Raw genomic sequence first — 12,089 nt, forward strand, 5'->3', positions numbered from 1 at the left:
CAGGACAAGGAGTGAACGGAACAGGAAGAACAGAGAATGTAAACCCCTCTGTAGAAATTTAGCAAACAAGGGGAAAGGAAACAGAAAACAACCAGGAAGTGGGTGGTGTTAGCATCAGGGAGTGTTTTGTTTTTTTGTTTTTTTTTTTTTTTTAAAGATGAGGAATGTAAGCACTGTTAAATGCTGATGGGGTAGTACCATGGCAGAATTTAAAAACAGAACAAAAGAGAAGAAACTGTCAGCGGATCCTGTGAAAGCAAGATCAAGAATACAGTAGACAGAAGAAAAAAATCTCTCTTCCACTGAAATGAGGAAGTATGTAGCTATAGCTTTTAAACATATGGCCCGTTTTTCTTATTTTACTATGAAGTAGGATGCAAGATTATTTGCTGAGATTAGTGTGGGGGAGTGAAGCCAGGAGGATCTTCGCAAGCAGCACTAAGGAGCCTGGGTGCAGGTGAAGCAAGGAGGAGCAGCTGGGCCCACCCAGGTTTGTAAATATGCCAGAACAGGAGACAAAAAAAGCAAGAGTTTTGAATATTGACAAGCAAATGGTTAATGTGGGAAACAGAATCTGAGCTGTGTTCCAGGTTGGAGAGAACAGCTATGTGGTGACAACAGGGGGAAAGTAGGATGGGCTAGAACAGGTAAGAAACACTAGCCAGGGATAGGTTGAATAGATGATTTCATAGGTGTAGTTATTTTGGACTTTACCCAAGAAAGCTTACATTCTTAACTGTCTCAAAGCTGTCTTTTGTTTAAAAGGTAGACTCGAGGGTAAAAACTAACACTGAGGATTTAACATGCTTCATAGTGTGCTAAACATTTTTCATGCATTGTCATCAAAATATAACCCTGCCAATTATTAAGGATCCGTATCACCTCACTGTCCCAATAGTGTGTCTAAAGAGAAACAGTCTGGAAATGACGTGAGTGAACAGAATGGGTGGCTTCCTTTTGAAATGGCTTCAGGGGAAGCAGTGCCCTTGGCAGGGAGCCAGGGTCTTATTAAACCAGAGGGTAAGGCAGCATTAGCAGATCTGGAGAATGAAGCAGAGGTTGCTTCTCATGGACTGGATGTTCTAGGGGCACAGCAGCAGGATTTCAGAGGAAGGAAAGGAATGAGAATTTGGATGAAGGACAAAAACCCAGAGGAGCATTTTGGCAAGAAAATCTGGACATCATATATAGGTTAGGCAATTGAAGGGTTTCCCAGGAAAATGGGTAAGGTCACACAGATTTAGATTCCAAAAGAAATCTCAAACATAGCCATCTAGCCCCTATTTGGGCTCCTCAAATGTTGTCTCTACAAGTAATGGGGAAGTAGCTTAAGTTCTCAGCTGTAATAATAGTCAACATTTATTGAGTGCTTACTACATGCCAAACACATTACATGTACTGCTGTATTTAATCCTTACAAGGACACTGTGAGGTATGGACTACTATTATCTGCAATGTACAGTGAAACCTCACATAGCTAGTATCTGGTAGAGTTTGAATTTGAACCCTGTGTACTAACTCTGGTGCCTTCAAAATGATCATTCAAATATCCTTACTGCTTGAGCGGGACTGTCATTTCCCTCCTTTCCTATGTAGTATATGTTCCCTTACAGTAAAATGTCTGTCCAATACTCTTCCATAGATAAACGTTAATGTATGGTAACATTATGACAATGTCCATCCATCCAAAGCTAAACTTTAACACTATACAAGTGGATTTTGAAATAACGATAGTGCACCCTAGACTTTAGAAAAGAGACTCCATTTTAATGTATCTCAAAGACCTTCATCACTTAGAAGGTAGACTTAAGGCATATATCCCAAAGATAGTATTTTAGAACAGATCCAGTGCGCCTAAATAATAACCTGTCACAAGTAAATTTAATTTTCCTTTAGGGAGAAAATTAACTTCGGATATTTCTCCCCCAAAACAAAAAAGTCAGTCACTGGCAGGCTGTTTTAAATTCCATAACCAGCAATATCTTGATTTTTTTAATTTACTCTATACATTTTTCTGTACAACAAATAAGCAAGGGAAAGAACTTTCATACATACAAAAAAGTAGAAATCCTAGTATATAATTTCTCCTTTTCTGTTATTCATCAGTTTTAAATACCAAAACATAATATTTGTGTACAGGATGCAAAAAGTAACTTTAAAAATCAAGTAAAAACATAAACCATCAGACTTTGTTGTTAGAGAAGTGGCATTTCCAAGGAACCTGAAAGACTTAAGGCGAGAAGATGAGGCCTGACATTTAATGAAAAGCTTTTATTCTCTCCTGCAAGTAACAGCTGATGTGCTTCTGAGCCTTCCATTAAGAACTTAGTAATTTTTACTTAATGACATATTTTTCAGAAACAAAAACAAAAAATACAATCTGTATTAGCTCAATATATCAAAGACAATAATATGTTTTGGAACAATGGTAATGCTATACTTGTCACAAACTTGGATTTATTTCATTGCATTTTAGTATTGTTCAACCAAATCTCTAGACAGTATCACATATTTTGCTAATAAATCTGTTTAATTGGATGCTTAAATTTATCTTACAGCATAATTAAATATTTAATATTCAAAATTATTTAAAGATGATCCTCAACTTCTTTAAAGAAATATTTGGGGCTTTTTAAAACTTTCTGTCATTTCTGACTCTTTCCCAACCAGACCACTTTGTTTATAAAATACAAAGATACATAGTACAGGAAAAACTGTTCATCACCTCTGTTCCTTTCATTGTCAAAATCTTTAGTACTATGTTCCCTCAGAAAACATCTGGGTACTATTATGAAATAAACTCTCAAGCTCTGGTCCAAGTATCTTTAGCCTATATTTCAAAATGGAGAAATAATCCAGACCTTAAACAAATGTTCCAGATAAACTTTTCCAACATTATTAGATGTTTAAACAGAAGCACAACATCTAGAGAACCCTGATCAAACCCAGGGTGACGGGAAAATCCATTAACCCTCATCATATAGGACAGATCTCTTGGCATGTGACATACCCACCACATGTCCTGAGTATTAGTCTTGTCTTTTCTCCCTTCCATGCTAAAAGTAAGGCCGATACCATCCTAGGAGATCCATTAGCTTGAAAGGCTCCATAGGGGAGCTGGGGCTGAGTCTAAGGGACATGCATTTCTGGTGTGATCCTAGTATTACGAACCATAAGCAGTCCAGGGTCAGCCCAAGCCCAGAGAGGACCTCTTAACTGGACTTCCTTGAGCTATACTCTATATGGGGTTCTGTTTTGTTTATCATATTACTGTCAAAAAGAAAAGGATATTTGATATCATAGGTTGGATCCTTACTTATGTTAACCAACAGGAATACAAGTGAAGGACTTTGAATATGAACACATTCAAAAAGGAATTTCTAAGCATGAGTTATAAAGTGAAAAGTCCTGAGTTTGAGTTCTCGGTTCTGCCACTTAAGAGATGTGTTTAGCAAGTCACTTAATCTTTCAGATATTGTACCTTCATCTATAAAAAGAGCAAGATAAACACAATCTACCAAGAGGATTATTTCTAGATACAAACTGGTCCATAAAATATTGTAAACACACAAAATCATAAATTCTGAATTCTTTTTTAGATTTACTTATTTGAAAGGCAAAGTTATGGGGATGGAATGAGGGAAAGGGGGGGGGAGGGAGAGAGAGAGAGAGAGAGAGAGAGAGAGAGAGAGAGAGAGAGAGGTCTTCCATCCACTAGTTTACTCCCCAAATGACCACAATAGCTGGAGCTGGGCAAATCTGAAGCCAGGAGCCAGGAGCCTCCTCTAGGTCTCCCATGTGGGTGCAGGGGCCCAAGCAGTTGGGCCATCTTCCACTGCTTTTCCAGGCCATAGCAGAGAGCTGGATCAGACTTGGAGCAGCTGGGACTCGAACCAGTGCCCACATGGGCTGCCAGCAATGCAGGCAGGGGATTCACCCGCTATGCCACAGCACCGGCCCCATTTCTGAATTCTTAATGTCAGATATTCATATTAACAATACAATTGGGTAAAGTTTGCATTCCCCTCAACACTACAACTGAAGAAAAGTGGGTGGCCGGCTTCCTCAGACTCCCTTTGCATTCTTTGTTCCTGAAGACATAATAAAACTCAGTTTCTGCACAATTTTTTTCATTTGAGTTACTGGAAACAAGGCAATTAGACAGTGAATAACAGCTCAGACAGGACAAGGCTGGAGATTTATACAAAGAATGAAGAGGAAATGTTTTGATCCTAAACAGGTGTTCTCCCTAGATTGTCTAACGGGAGGGTGGTTGATTTGTGGAAACGCGGCTCATTCCCTGGTGGACAAACGCTGGGCGGGGCCGCTGGCGGCTCAGGATTTGGAAGGTCACATGGGAAGCTGTGGGAGGAGGTGAGGGAGATTTTCCATGTATTAGGGAACTCAGCGGAAATCTAAGGTTGAGGAAGGTTTGTTACCTCACAGCAGGCCCCCTTCCTGATGCACGGAACGGAAATCTCCTGGTACGAGCACCGATTGCCAGGAGTCCCAGAGGCAGCGCACCATGGGAGCGGAAGTGGGGGCATGCCGGGAAGGCGGCCACCTCAGACAGAAGGAAAAATTGGGGCACTGGGTGCTTCTGAGGAGGAAGGGCCCAAAGAGCAGTGGTAATTTTTGTTATCTCTGAGGTAAAATTATCATGGTGTCCGTTTCATAGCTGCCATTACAAATCAGTATTTCTTCTCCAGGCCAAGAGATGTGTCCCCTGGTGAGCTGCCCCAGGACCTCAGCCTGGTCCAGGTGGCCCGAAAAGGGACCATTTCCTGTGTCCTTTTCATACTGTCCCGGGTGTTAACGACCCCCACCTGTCCTGACTTTCCCAGCCTTGCTGCTATTCTTTTTATTTTTTTACAATACTATAGGGAGAAATGTCTCAAGTTTTACATGTCTTCGACCTGAAATGGATAATACAGGCCTTCAAAAGTTTCCAAAATCGTATTTTAAGTCTCAGTGTACGTTTTTCCATTGCAGACCATTCGTGTTCTGCTAACATTCGTTTGGGGCAGAGTCCCAGCCCTGTGTGAGCGGATTACTGATGAACTCCTGTTAAACAGGACACCGACCAGACCACAACAGGCCAGCCAAGCACGGTGCCTGTGTTGCTTTGAACGCAACAGATGATTTATACTTTTGGGGGGGATATAGTTGTGGCTGCGATTTTCTAATACACTAAAATGTTCATCTTATTTCACATAGGAGGTTTTCCTAAATGGTAAGTGTAAGGATACCCAAAGGTCAAGGTGAAGTGATTGCCATTACTCGATTTTTCATGGGTAACCTACTCATCATTTCCCAAGTGACAACATTTGGGTCTATCTATGTAGAATGACTGCAATCCAGCCCAGCATCCAAATTCTGCTGTTTTCTAAAGATCTGATTTCAAATAGTGTGTCAGTGGATTTCAATATATATGTAAAATGTTTTGGTGTCACTTTCTTAGTACTTTGTGAATCTCTTGTGAGAGGAACTGTCTTTAAATTAAAAGCAGTTGTAATTGCTTTATGAGATTTACAAAATGTTTCAGAAGAGCTGAAAACTAATTGAAGTTAATCAGTAGAAAATATCCAATCATTGAAAAATATTAGCCATCAATTGATCAAGTTATTACTATGGATTATTCTGTTTTAGAGTTAATATAGAATACATTTATAACCATAATGATATTTTAAAAGTTTAGCATCTATAAGAACAACATTCTTTAAATGAAATTAAAACTTTACATTGGGATCACCCTTTCATAGATACATACATCTGTGTATATGCACATGTGTACAAACATTTAGTTTTATTGCAAGTTACAAAATGTTCTCTTCCCAACTTTTTTTTGGAAACATCTTATTTCTATACTTATTTTTTCCTGATACACAAAATTATGACTTTATAAAAATTGCTTTGAACAATTAAAAAATATATAATATAAATATAATCCCCTCCCACGATTGCTCTCCTTTTTTCTCCTTTCCATCAGAAATAATATCCTTGGCTGCTTGACGCTTCATCTTCCAGATTCTTTCCCATAGACTAACATTATTTTTAATAAAATTATATTTTAAAAATTATTCATTTTACTTTATTAAATCAATCTTAGATATTTATAGAAATATTTGTAGACATTAATTTTGAAAATCTATATGGTATTCCATTGTGGGCATATACTATAATTTATTTAACCCTCTGTTAATGTATATATATATATGAACACACATATATGGATTATATTCACTTTCTCTTTAAAATTTAGCTTCTTGAGTTGTGTCTTTTTTCTCTTCCATTGCTTCTCCCATTCCCCCAACCCAAAAATAAAAGTGTGTTCTAGTGACCCAGGACTATTTTCAAGTTTTTTTTTTTCCCATTTAGCCTATTTTCCAAAATGTTTTTCTGACTTTTAACTCTCTTCTTTCTTCTTGGATCTCCTTTTTTCCCCACTTGCCTATTCTTTTCCCATTGAGGACAAAGGCCCTCTTACAGAATCTCTCCCCTCTGGTACCAATATGCTCTCTTCACACTCTTCCAACTTCAGCAGGGAAGGGAAAGAGACAGCGAGCATTAGGTTTCTGATAAGGGACAAGGGGCTGCTACTGGCAGGGAGCCCTGTCAAGAGCTCTCTCACTCTCAGCACTCCATTCCCACGTGAACAACAATGAATGGAGATTTCACCCGCCCAGCCCACATTGTTCAAGTTGTCCTTTGCCCTTTCCATCAAATCTTGGCACTCAGGAGACAGCAGAACATGTTCTGAATTCAACCCTGGGGAGCCACCAATCAGTATCACTTGACTCTTCTCACCCATTAGTTGTTCTCTTTCTGTGCCTGACGTGGAGTGATGTCTAAGCTATTCTTTGTCATGGCCCTTTCTCAGTGGGCCCAGCTAACCCCTATCGGGTGGGATGGGTATCTGCATCCCCAGGCACAGCACAGTGAGCAGGGTAAAGCATGGTCCAAGTACAAGGCAGAGTTGTGGGATGTTGGTTCCCTCACTGCTTCAGCTGTAGGCTCAGAGGAGGAGGGGAAAGTGCATTTTACATCTTTGTGATCTTAGTTATCAAATACCAAGACTGTATAATACCTTCTTGCAGAATACTGTAAGAATGGACATTTTTAAAACACTTTGAAAAGATTCCAAAGAAGCAATTTATTATTTCATCATTGGTCACTTTTCCTTTTTTAGTACATATATTTTTATCTGACTTCATATATATATATGGATATAAAACTCATTTTTGGTTTTTACTGCCATATCTACCTGTCACTCTCAATGAGTTAGCTCTTGTTTATGAAGTATAGACAATATATGTCTTTAAAGAAGACTTCTTTCAGTGGAGATTTTTTTTGGGGGGGAGGGTAGGTTTAAAGGAAAGAAAAGTGGCTCGTCAATTTTTCAAATCCTAATTTTAAAAAATTATTGAAATTTGTTATAACTGACACATTGTGCATATCTGAATATGCACAGCCTCTTCACTCAGTCTAATTGTGATCCTCTGGATTTTCAGATGCAGCAGTCTTAGAAAGGAAATCCCCAAGACCCAGAATCCAGTAGGATTATTCAATAATGGATACTGTAGTGTTGATTTAAGAGACTATAACTTCATGATTCCAATGAGCATTTGATCTTTGCTGTGCACTTTACAGAGACTCAGGTCATCAAGTAGAAAGACCTTAATAAAATGTAATGAGACTGCCAGTGTCTCCAACTTGCAGAATAAGTAGGTAAAACTTCCACATCTGCCAAGTTGGGAATTAACGGTGTGTTAAAGATTTCAAAAGGGAGTTGAGCATAAATAGGGTTAGTCACTAGAATAAGAATTCAAAGAATTCCATGACTTGAATGAGGAAATCTGACAGAGGTACCAACAAAACTATTGATTACGCATAAAACTGCAGCTCAAGTCTTAATTACAATTTCAGGAAGTCACTAATATTTTTAAACAAAAGGAGGATCTTAAACATTGTGGCAGAGCATGTGACAACCTAACTGGCCTGCTGAGTGGTTAGACTTCCTGAAGAGCTGGGCTTCTGATTTTCTGTTTCTGTTGGCCCCATTTGGCGTAGCTCTCCTGGAGCCTCCCTGAGTTACCCAGTCTTGTGGGGTTGGGGAACACGCAGCCTGCAGGCCACCCAAGGCCTGCATCTGGTCTGGCCCTGCCAAAGCCACTTCAGATTGGGACTCAACTCAATAAACCTATAGCAGGCTAATTTTTAAGCTGATTATTTTATATGGCCTGCAAATGATGTTATAGATATCCAAATGATCCTTGGTGAAAACAAAACAAAACAAAGGTTCCCCATCCATGAAGGGGATTAGTAACTGCAGGCAGAACAACCTGGGCCAACAGAAGTCCCAGATCCAGTCCCTTCCCCCATCCTCCTCTCAGCCTCTCCCTCCACAAGCTGCCAAAATACACACTCAGTATATCTAAAATCAAACGGACCCAGCACATGCACAGAATAATAAGAAAGAACACAGGCTTTGGAATTAGCTGTGGAATCTGGGTCCGGGTGTTTAATTTCTTTGAAGCTTACTTTCTCACCTGAGTGTGTGAACAAAGATAAAAGTATCCATACAGATAGTTACTTTAGCACATCAGGTTTTCTTAGTTGTCCTTATATGACTGCTATGTCAAGAAAAACTAGAAAAGAGAAACTTGAGCCTCTGCACCCATGTGGGAGACCCAAAAGAAGCTCCTGACTCCTGTCTTCCAATCGACCCAGTTTCGGCCATTCAGGGAGTGAACCAATGGGTGGAAGACCTCTCTCCCTGTCTTTCTCTATAACTCTGCCTTTCAAATAAATATATTTTTTAAAAAAATAGGCAAAAAATCATTAGACACACAAAAGGGTATGTATGGCAGCTGCTAAACTCATGAAAAGATATTCAGCATCTATGCAAATTAAAACCACAAAGAGAAACTACTTTATGCATCCACTAACATAGCTAAATTAGACTCACAGCATCGTGAGTCAGAGAGGCGATGAAGCAATTGAATTCTCTTAAATTGCTGTTGGGAATGTGAAATGTTACAACCACTTTGGAAACAGTTCAGCAGCTTCTTGTAAATTAAGCCATGTTTACCATTCAATCCAGCAATTCCACTCTTAACTATTTACCCAAAATGAATGAAAATATTACTACACAAAGACCTATACATCCATGTTGAAAGCAGCTTTGTGCAAAATAGCCCCGACCTGGAAACCATAATGTTCACCAGGTGAATAAATTGTGCCATATTGTATTGTGGAATACTAACTACTAACTAGCACTAACGAAGTACTTACGTATCATGAGTGGATCACAAAAACTTGCCGAACGAAAGAAACCACTCCATGTAATACACATTGCTTGATAGTGTCTCTCTCTCCCTCTCATGAGGGAACTTCCTGGGTGATGGAATTGTCTTTATATTGACTGATGTGATAGCTAACAGATGTATGCTTCTTGCAAAACTCACTAGTTTTGAAATGGGTGCATATATACTTTCTGTATGTCTATGTAGTAGAGACTTTAACCTTACCCCTAAAGAGGTCTGGCTTTGCCCTCGACTTCTGGGAGGTAACATCCATGCCCTTGGATGTCATGGGAGATGGGGGACTCTGATGTCCTGGGCTTGGATTATCCTGGTAGTCTGACAATGTAAGGTGGGAATAGAGTGGACCACACCAGATAACATTTAGGGTGGGGCTGACTGCATCCCAATGACCAACAGTGTGAGAGTGAGGGCTTTGGGTCACAAAATATCTACTAGACCAAGGAGGCTGAAGACAAGGAGACTGAGATCAGCCAGACAGGCAATCAGTCACATGTACAATAAACACTTAGAATCCCCAGGCTCAGCTGAGCTCCCCCAGATGGCAATATTCCATGCATAGTACTACCCACGGTACTGAAAAAATCACATGTCTGGGACTCCATGGGGGCAGGACAGCGGAAGTTCCATGTTTAGTATTCTTGGATTGTGCCTCGTGTACTTCCTTCCTTGGCTGATTTCAACCTGCAAACTTTCCCTGTGTTAATCCATACTTAACAATGTGTCCCAATAAATATGAATTTTTTTAAAAATGTGGTTCTTCATTCCTCATAGTGCACATATAACGTGTGTGTGTCTGTGTATACACATAATTTCAATGGAACAAAGTGCTTTTAATGCTAGTAAGGAAAGAATCTTAAAAAGACTTTTGGAATCATCTTAATGCTCTAAAAATATAAAATGGTCTTTATGAACCTAGGAAAAACAGAGAATAGGCATGAACTAATTAGCAGACATTATCTAGGCAAAGTATGGCTAAGCAAAACAGGGGCTGGTATTTATTATTTTCTAGAGGTACAATTTAAGTGGTGTCATTATGAGTCATTGTTGTCCTTTTATGTTTTTCAGAATATTTCAAATTAATACAAGAGCGAATATATACTGGGAGAATTCAGAAATTTTTTTATTTCATTCTTGGAAGTTTTTCTTTTGGTTAAGAAAAGCGTATGAAAACCCAAGAGAGGGCCGTACTCTGGAGACGTCAGCGACTTTAACTGCAAGAGCCCCAGACAGCGAGTGGAGCTCTTCCTGCAGTAGTCGTGCACCTCCAGCCCTCTTTTCTGCTTCCTGCCACAAACATTTATTGAGCACTGGGTAGGTTTTAGGGTCGCAGCTGTGTGGCTTTGGGGAACAGGGTAGGTTAACAACAGCCCTGCCCCCAGCTCTGACAACAAAAAACATTTCCAAACACAGTCAAATTTCCCCTAGGGGGCATGATCAGTTGAGAACCACTATTCGAAGGAAACCCATTTCTAGATCCCTAATTCACACACATACTCTTTCCTAAAATTAACCTGCTCTCCTATAGTAAAGTTAATAAGCTTACATTGTGTTGAGTCTCCTTTCTCTTCTTTCAGGAGGGTCCTCCTCCCAGGTTATGAAAGAAAGGTTTGATTCTCCCCCATCCAGAACCCTCCAGGTGCATCATCTGGGAGTGTAAAAAAAAAAACCTATCCCATCTAGAAACGCATTTCCAATCAATATTAATGTTTATGATGTTGGATTAACTATACAGTAGTGAAAAATGGACACTTAACATCTTACGGTTACAAGAAATAACGAAGCATTGGCTCTAGCTATATAGTCATACCTAGCAGAGAAGTATAACAGGGTGATTATATCTTTTTTAAATCTTAGAATTTTTATATTATTATGAGGGAACTTCAAAGAGTTCATGGAAAATGGGATTAAAAGATAAGTTTACTTTGGTGCAAAAAGTCTGAAATCTATGTATAGTTTTGTCACAATATAAAATTTCCATGAACTTTGTGAAAACAGATGTCAAAATTTTTTCATTTGAGAAGCAGACAAACAGAAACAGACAAACCTACAGAGCTTTCATCTGCTGGTTCACTCCCCAAATGCCCACAACAGCCAGGAGTGGTCTGGGACCAAAACCAGGAGCTGGAAACACCATCCAGGTCTCCCAAGTAGGAGGCAAAGACCCAGTGATCTGAGCTGTTAACACTGTCTTCAGTGGCAGTGTCGTCACTGACAGGACACTGGAGTCAGAAACCAAAGCCAAGAAAGGGACCCAAGTACTCCAATGTGGGTTGTGCAAGTCTTAACCACTAGGCTAAATGCCCTCTTCAAAAATTTTGTGCTAAAATAAACTTAGTTTTCAATTCCATTTTCCATAGATTTTTTAAAATTTGATAGATAATTCTGTGTAGGAAAACAGAAAAACCTATTGTGAGGAAAAAAGGAGTGCTATTAAGTATTCAGCTGTGAAAGATGAGCTTATTTTAGAATTTTGAAAAAACAGATGGTGGTTGTCAAATCCTTGTGCTATTCCATAATCAATTAAAGAATAATATAGCAATTTTAAAGTTTCAGTATTTACAATATTTCAGAAGTTACTTCTCTTTAGTTATTTAAATTCAAAATTCATGTTTAAAATGTATATATTTGAGAGGTATAAAGTTCCCGTCCACTGGGTCACTCCTGAGTACCTGGGGACTGTGGTAAGCCAAAGCCAGGAACTGAGAACTTAATCCAGGTCTCCTAGCGGGGTGGCAAGAACCCCAACACTTGAGCCATCACTGC

General features: G+C 39.3%; 1 protein-coding gene across 10 annotated transcripts in view; it reads right to left on the reverse strand.

Moving 5' to 3' along the window:
* The window catches only part of LOC138848482 (uncharacterized), a 100,820-nt gene that overhangs the window by 65,780 nt on the left and 22,951 nt on the right, over window positions 1-12,089 (reverse strand). The window contains exon 3 of one of the 10 annotated variants that reach the window (XR_016229062.1): window positions 6,764-7,007. The exons of the other annotated variants lie outside the window; for them this stretch is intronic. The gene's annotated coding sequence lies outside the window, so the exon portion shown is untranslated. Of the gene's footprint in view, window positions 1-6,763; window positions 7,008-12,089 lie in introns of those variants that run through there. 10 annotated transcript variants of the gene reach the window in all.

This window comes from Oryctolagus cuniculus, chromosome 2, assembly GCF_051225735.1.
Source record: "Oryctolagus cuniculus isolate XC-2025 breed Fujian yellow rabbit chromosome 2, ASM5122573v1, whole genome shotgun sequence".
NCBI classification, from domain to species: Eukaryota; Metazoa; Chordata; class Mammalia; order Lagomorpha; family Leporidae; genus Oryctolagus; species Oryctolagus cuniculus.